Source organism: Castor canadensis, chromosome 8, assembly GCF_047511655.1.
Source record: "Castor canadensis chromosome 8, mCasCan1.hap1v2, whole genome shotgun sequence".
NCBI lineage: Eukaryota > Metazoa > Chordata > Mammalia > Rodentia > Castoridae > Castor > Castor canadensis.
Window position 1 is genome coordinate 131841429 of NC_133393.1, and position 7283 is coordinate 131848711.

The following is a 7283-nucleotide window of genomic DNA, read 5'->3' on the forward strand; positions in this document are numbered from 1 at the left end:
CATCACAGTCAACTAGCAATCTCCTGCTTATTATCTTCTTTCCACAGGGAAACAGAGTATTGATCCTAAAGACCTCAAAATTCTTGTCCTTCTAAAGGTGTTTTCTCATGAAAAGTGAGTCACCTGATTTTTTTTTACATCAGCCTCTTGTACATGATTCCCTGGAACCTGCCTGGGAGATGAACTGTGTAGTGTGCTGACAAAATCAGGTGTGGGCCTTCCTGGACTAATTATCATTCTGCTGACGGTTGTAAATTTGTAAGGTAATAAATTCTACCTCTCAGTTCATTTGGGAGATTGCCAGCCAGTGTTTTCAAAGGAAGTTATCCTGGCATCGCCATTTGACTGAGAACACATCATAAACTTTCATATTTTCCTCTTTGAGGGGCAAATAACCACAGCAAGGCAAAAACAGTCTCATAGTAAAGGTTTGGGGTTGTGCCAAAAAATGGGATGAATGTGGCGGCTATGAGAATGTGCCTCACAGAGTACTTACTACCCACCAACTCTGAAATCTATTACCGGATTTGCACAGAAGTCACACTTCCCATGGCAGCTTCCAGTCAGTGACCAAGCCCAGCAGGAATGAGGCTGCCCTTCCAAGGAGACACGGGAATCCTTTGGTGACTGACTTTGGTCTGAGATCTCCCCAGCAGCATGGCCGAATCTCTTCTAGATTGTGTGGCTGCCTTCCATTCTTCCCTCCTGCTTTCTTTCTTGGGGTCAGATTGACATCAAGCCCCCTAGTAGTTAGTCTTGTCCTGACATCTGCTTCTCAAGTGGCCCAAATACACCACGGTGAAGAACATGCACCATCAGGGTCCCAGCAGCTAAGAGAGGCCACACTTAAAGGATTTCTTTTCAATGGTACGGGCAGGATATAGAGAAGCCACAGGGAGAGTGGAATTGCTCAGAGTAAGTGAGCGAGCGAGTGAGGCCTAGAGCTCTCCCATGCCAGGCCTGAAGGAGTGAGGGGACGAGCAACCACTGGAATCCAGAGACATAGAGGATGCTTTATGGGAACTGAAATCTTTGTAAAAGGAATGCAGTCATCTGCAGGGTCCCCAACCATAGAGCTAAAGGACTCAACACTGTTGCCTCACTGCCTCCTGCCCCATGACCTCTTGCTGGAAGCTTCAGGAAGTGCCAGCCTATTGATACCTCATGTGTCAGCCTCTTGAGTCCCACCTGGGCAGGAAAATGATGGCCGGCCAGTATGGAAAGGCAAGTGGGACATCTCCAGCCAAAGGACAGTAGTGAGCATTTGTGCAGTGGCAGCAAGCTTTCCCTTGAGGCTCCTTACATCAATAATGCCAAAGGAGATTCCCAAATTGGGAGTGAAAGACTCAGACTCCATGGAAGGTAGTGTTGGTGGAAAGTTGGAGAGTTAGCAAAGACTATGATAGGAAGTCTGGCCCAGGACAAGGTCTAGCTCAGCTTTGCATTCAGTCAAACCAGGGCTAGTGGGAGGAGGCCATTGGTTTTCAGGCCACAGAACATAGTGTTTTCTTCAGGACTGAATTTAGGAAGCAGACCTTAGTAGGGTCAGTGAGAGGCTAAAAAAGTAAATTCTGAACTAAACTGCCATGACTAGTCATAAACACGGAAAAGAAAGGAACTTAATGCTTCTGGAGGGAGAGCATGATGCTGACTCCTGGCTCTTTTTACCACTCCCCTTGGGCGTCTGGTTCCCTCTGGTGTTAGAATCTGGGCTGGAGACTACTCTTGGTGTGAGTAGAAGAGTTTCTTGTGTCTCACCTGAATCTGTACATTGAGGAGAGATTGTCTCTGACAAAAAAGCCATGCTCTGATTCTCCACAGAAAATGTGACAGAATTCCTTCACTCCACCATGTCTCTGTCATCCCGTGTCTTCACAAGCTCAATGAAGTCTTCCCTGACTACTCCTGGATCTGCCCACTTCTTTTCGTCACTCTGCCTAGTGCCATATTTACTTAGATTACCACCATGGCCACTTTACCTCTTTGCTCCTGGCCTATGTCACTTGTCCGTTAGGATGCTCTTGGCAATGAGAAAGTGACTAAAATGAGCTTCCTCTCCCACCTAAGGACAGGTTCCTTGTGAGGCCTGCTCAGGAGGCAGAAGAGCTAGGATCTGGCTCCACTCTCTCTGCATCTCTTAGTCTCAAACTCCCCCAAGTGGTAGCTCCATCCTCAGGCTAGTAGACATAACCAGATCTGTTCCTGGTGTGAGACTCAGCCTCTGTGACATGCTAAGGCAAAAGAGCCATCTCTTCTCCTTTGTTTCACTTAGGTGCGAGGAAGCTTTCTAGAAACCCCCACAAGATTCCCCTAAGGCACATGGCCATCAGAAGAGGGGGATCCCTAAGCAAGCTGGGGATTCTATTAGGAAAGAAGAAGGGAGCTGCTGCTACATCTGTTTTCTTTTTCTTTCTTTCTTTTTTTTTTAATCATCTTTACATTTACTCATATGTGTATACATTGTTTGGGCCAACTCCCCCCAACATCTCCCACATACCCCCACACTTGTTTTCTTTTATTCTTCTCCTATTTACTTATTTATTTTGAGATGGGGTCTCACTATGGAGCCCATGCTGTCCTTGAACTCATGATTCTCCTGCCTTAGTCTTCTAGGTGCTAGGGTTACAGTCATGTACCACCATATCCAGCTCACTACCTCTATTTTCCTACACAGCAAATTGTATGGTCTTTCCAATGCACAAGTCTGATCATAACCATTTTTTTCTGCTTAAAATCCTTCAAAGGCTACCAGTACTTTTATATAAGCACACAGGCCCTTTATGCTATAACCCCAGACTACCTCCCCAGCCTCATTCTCTGCCTTTCCTCCATCCTGCAGTCATTGAACTAAATGGCTTGCATTTATACAGTCATGTTCTCCCTGATTTCATTTGCCTGCTGGTTCCTCTGACTTACTCAGCTCATCTTAGGAAATACCATACAGATGTCCCTTGTCAGAAGCCTTCCCATTGCCCTGCTGTGGCTCCATGACACCTTGTGCTTGTCCTCATGGCTTCTGGCTATATTCAGATGACTTGCTTACTGGCCTATCTCCTCCTGGTTTCCAGGATCCAAGGGGAAGAAGCCTGTGCCCACTATGAGGAACTGTCTGGTGTCCTGGGTCAGAGCTCAGGTTCTAGCATCAGGCAGTCTGGATTGGGGTCTTGGTTTCATTGCTTATAGCTTGTGATCTTGGACAAGTTATTTAAGTGTCCTGGACTTCTGTTTCCTCATCTTTAAGTAGGAGCCTAAAAGTAACTATTTCACAGGGTTATTGGGAGGGTTAAATGAGGTGACTTAGCACAGTGCCTGGCTCTGAGTCGGTGCTAAATGAGTATTCATGGAATGAATGGTGATATGATAAGCAGAGCTGAGTCTCTCCCACTGCTCTGGAAGGGCTACAAAATACTATAATATACTGCCCAGACAGGAGACTGTCAAGGCCAAGCTTGTATACATGATTGAGGAAGCTGTAGGAGTCTGCTAGTCTCTCAGTACTCCTTCACTAGCCTGTAATGTTGCTCAAATCCTGCCATTACAGATTGATTCTTTCATGTCAGCAATTAATTATACTAAGTAGAAAACATTCTGATAGTGCAATAGGAGACGTACCTCCTGCTCCTTGTCCATTTCGTCAAGGTATAGACTGCAAGAGCTATTGGACTTCAAAGGAGAAGACTGTACATTGAACTTGGAGGATGGATAACATTTAGGCAGAATAGGAAAGAAAAGATGATCCGGATAATGGGGAGAAAGGAGAGGGCTGAGGGGAGCATGTAGGTCTTAGGGAGGGTCTTGTAGGATTTGGAAATTTTTTCTTGAAAAAAATGCAAATTCATTTTAATTGATATTTTATCATAGAACTGTAGAGCCATAAAGGAATTTTAAATCCCCTTGTTTGAACAAACTGGAACTCAGAAAAAATATTTTGACCAAAGTCACTGAGTCAGTTGACAAGAGAGACTGTACACCCAGATTCCCTGATCCATCCTAAGTATAGACTACAGAGCTCTTTTACCCACTACAAGCCACCTCTTAATAGTTTAGGCTGCTTCATTTCTTCTTAATGGATGCTGAGCTAATAGGCAGGGAGAGGGAAGTTTCATTGTGGGGGAGTGATGCACAGAAGGGAAGAGGAGGAAAAGGAAGAGGAAGTGGAGAGCGGGAACTGTATCCCTAAGCCTTAGCCTCTTCTGATTCTCTTTTCCTTCTGCACACAGCCTGATCAATGTATGAACACTGACGTGCAAATGACTCAAAGACCTGAATGAAGAATACCATAATCAAGTGGCCTGTCGTTGGGTAGTTACAAAAGCTAACACTTAGGAAACCTCAATTCCAGCTCCAGTCTACCACTGAATCATACTAAACCCTTGGGAAAAACCACTCAGCCAATGGAAATACATAGACCATTCTAAAGGGACAATTCTTAAAATATTTGGGGATAGTTGCCATAACACAACCCTCCTCCTAATTCTTCAGTTACTAGGGTTGAACATCTTCCACTGTTTATCTGCCTCTTACTTTGTCTGCCTTTGTTGCCCTGCTCTGGATGAGTGGCAATCCACCAATGCCTATTTTAAGGCACCTTGAGAGGAACATGGGGTTCCAGTGCAGGAAGATCGGTACAGTCCTCTGCTTGCTATGCACTCTGGCTTTCTATCTATGGAGCATGAGTACTGGGGCTGCTGGGTTGTTTTGTCTTACCTCATAGGCAAAAATTTATGAAGAGGCACTGGGCTGCAAAAGAAGATTAGAACTGTAATCTTTACACTGGGCTGTCATATGCCCAGGTGAAAGTCTGCACTTCCATAAGAAAGAGCAGGGCCAAGTGTTGGAATTCACATCTGTACTCTCAGCTACTTAGAAGGCAGAGATAGGAGGATTGTGGCTCAAGGCCAGCCTGCACAAAAATTAGTGAGACCCCAATCTCAAAATCAAGCCAGGAGAGATGGCGCATATCTGCAGTACCAACCATCAGGAGGTAGAGGTAAGAGGACTGAGGTTCAAGACCAGCCTGGACAAAAGTATTAGACCCTATCTGAAAATCAGACTAAAGGCAAAAGGGCTGAGGGAGTGGCTCAAGTGGTAAAGAGCTTGCCTAGCAAGGCTGAGGCACTGAGTTCAATCCCTAGTACTGCCGAAAAAGAAAGAAAGAAAAGACATCCTACTCATTTTATTCTTTTCCTCAGTTCTATTTTACTTCTTAAAGCATTTTTTATGTATGCCTTTCTATTTTTGCTACCATCTAAATGTAGTCTCATCTGTCCTTGGGTCCCAGCCCCATCCCAGAGGTCCAAATTGATCACCTGCCATCTGCTGCCTGCTTGGTAGGAAATGATCTAGAAGTCTCGCCAATGGCAAGTGGCATTGGACATAGTTTTCTGCTGCCCTCAATATTAATACCTGTTTGGAGTTGGACTAGTGATGGGGACTGGCATTCTGATTTCTTGATCCATCCTCAGGAGGAAAAAGGACTCACTGCTTCTGCTACAGTGACATCTGCCTCTGAGCTCATTCCCACTGACCTTGGCTCAGTCCCACTCTCTCTCATTGCTCCTTCAGTTTGTGCCATTCCCTTTCTTCTCCCCTGGGAGCTATGTTTTTTTTGGGGGGGTTTTTTGCCATTTTTTTTCTTCATTTAAGAAGATTGCAAGAGCGTTTTGACTTATTTCTCTGAAAGCATCCTTTTCTTCTCTAATCCATTCCATGCAGAACCAAATTAATCTCCTTAAAAATAACAATCTCATTTAAAAAAAAACTCTTCTACTTAAAGCTCTCTAAATGGCAGGCCATTTGTTACAGCAGAGATAGCAAATGCATGCTGCCCTGTTCAAGGCTGTTCTCCCTAAGTGATCACAAAACTCTATCCCATCCCATCGGATGAGGCTTCAGAGTCCTTTCCCACTGTTGGCACAACCAACTGATCAGAGTCTTGTTTATTTCCCTTATCCTACAAAATTATCTTCAAAAGGTGGGCTTTAATGGTCTTCTCTCTCTCAACATTCTTGTGCCCCAAATCTGCAGGCCCTATCTCCTGAAATAGATCAGAAGTTCCTTGTTCTGTTCTTGCCTGTGTTTTGTCTTTCCTTAATGACTGACTTCTATGTGGAGTCAACAGACATTGTAGGCTGTCCTCAGGTCAAAGAGGAGATGTCCAAGGTGCTGGGGCTGAGCTGGTGGCAGAAGGAAGCAAAGCCTGAGGCAAAAGGTTATAATCAGAAAACTGGTGCCAGGTGTGAGGTCCAAGGAGCAAGGCCAGGTCACAAATGACAGCGCTCAGGATCCAGCAGGACGATCAGGTTGCAGAGTGCAAATTGGGACAAGGCGAATTGCTCAGAGCCAAGATTGTAGAAACGCTTCTTGGAGCTGTCAGACTTGCCTCTGCACAGGATCAACCATTAAAACAGTTATGCATGTACTACACATTAATGCATGAATAAGCAAAAACCTAAATCAAAGAAATGCTGCCTAATCCTCTGTTGAAATGTCATATTAACAAGAAATGCCTAAGTTTCCTCAGTTTCCTATACCCAGCTTTCCACAAAAATATTGGCGTGGCAACTTTTCCTTACGTTACTGGGGTCTCTCTAGGTGTCCTTAATCTTATATTTGAGAGGAAAAGATAGCCCTTGCTATGTGTACTAATAATAAACCACACCTTAAAAATGTGGCAGATGGAAGCGAGAAAGATCCCACCTGGGGAATTCTGCAAATTAGATCCACACAAATCCTTGGTTCCCTCTCTGTTCCTGCCAAGTCTGAGGGACGGGCTTCTTGCCCCAGCTGCAAAAATTACCATCTTGCTCTTGCCAAGAAAGCAGGTGACAAGCTCAGCAGCTGTCACCTTTGGTTTTTTTTTTTTTTTTCATGATAGGCGCATGCACCTTACTATGAGGCATTTTGTCTGTGGAGTCAGTAGGATTGGAAAGGCAAGGCAAAAGCAGGGAGATAAAGGTGAGTCAGGAAGCAGAACAAAAGGAAAAAAAAAAAAAACAACCCAAAGGTGTTGAAAACAAGGCCAGGGAACTGTGAGGGTTGTTTGAATGCACACAGTGGGTCATCTTGTGTAAGGCAAGCCCCAGTTCCAAAGGCTCTTGTGCATTAAAACAGACTTGAGTATTTTGAACAGGTGATAATGAAATTGATCTGATAGCTGGGGAAGTGCATTGGCAACAAAAGAGAAATCTGGGGGCGCCCTCACACAGTGCTTTTCTTTATGATTTTCAGGTTCACCCTTGTGGTGTTACGTATAGGGAGTGGACATTACTGTAACCTGAGTG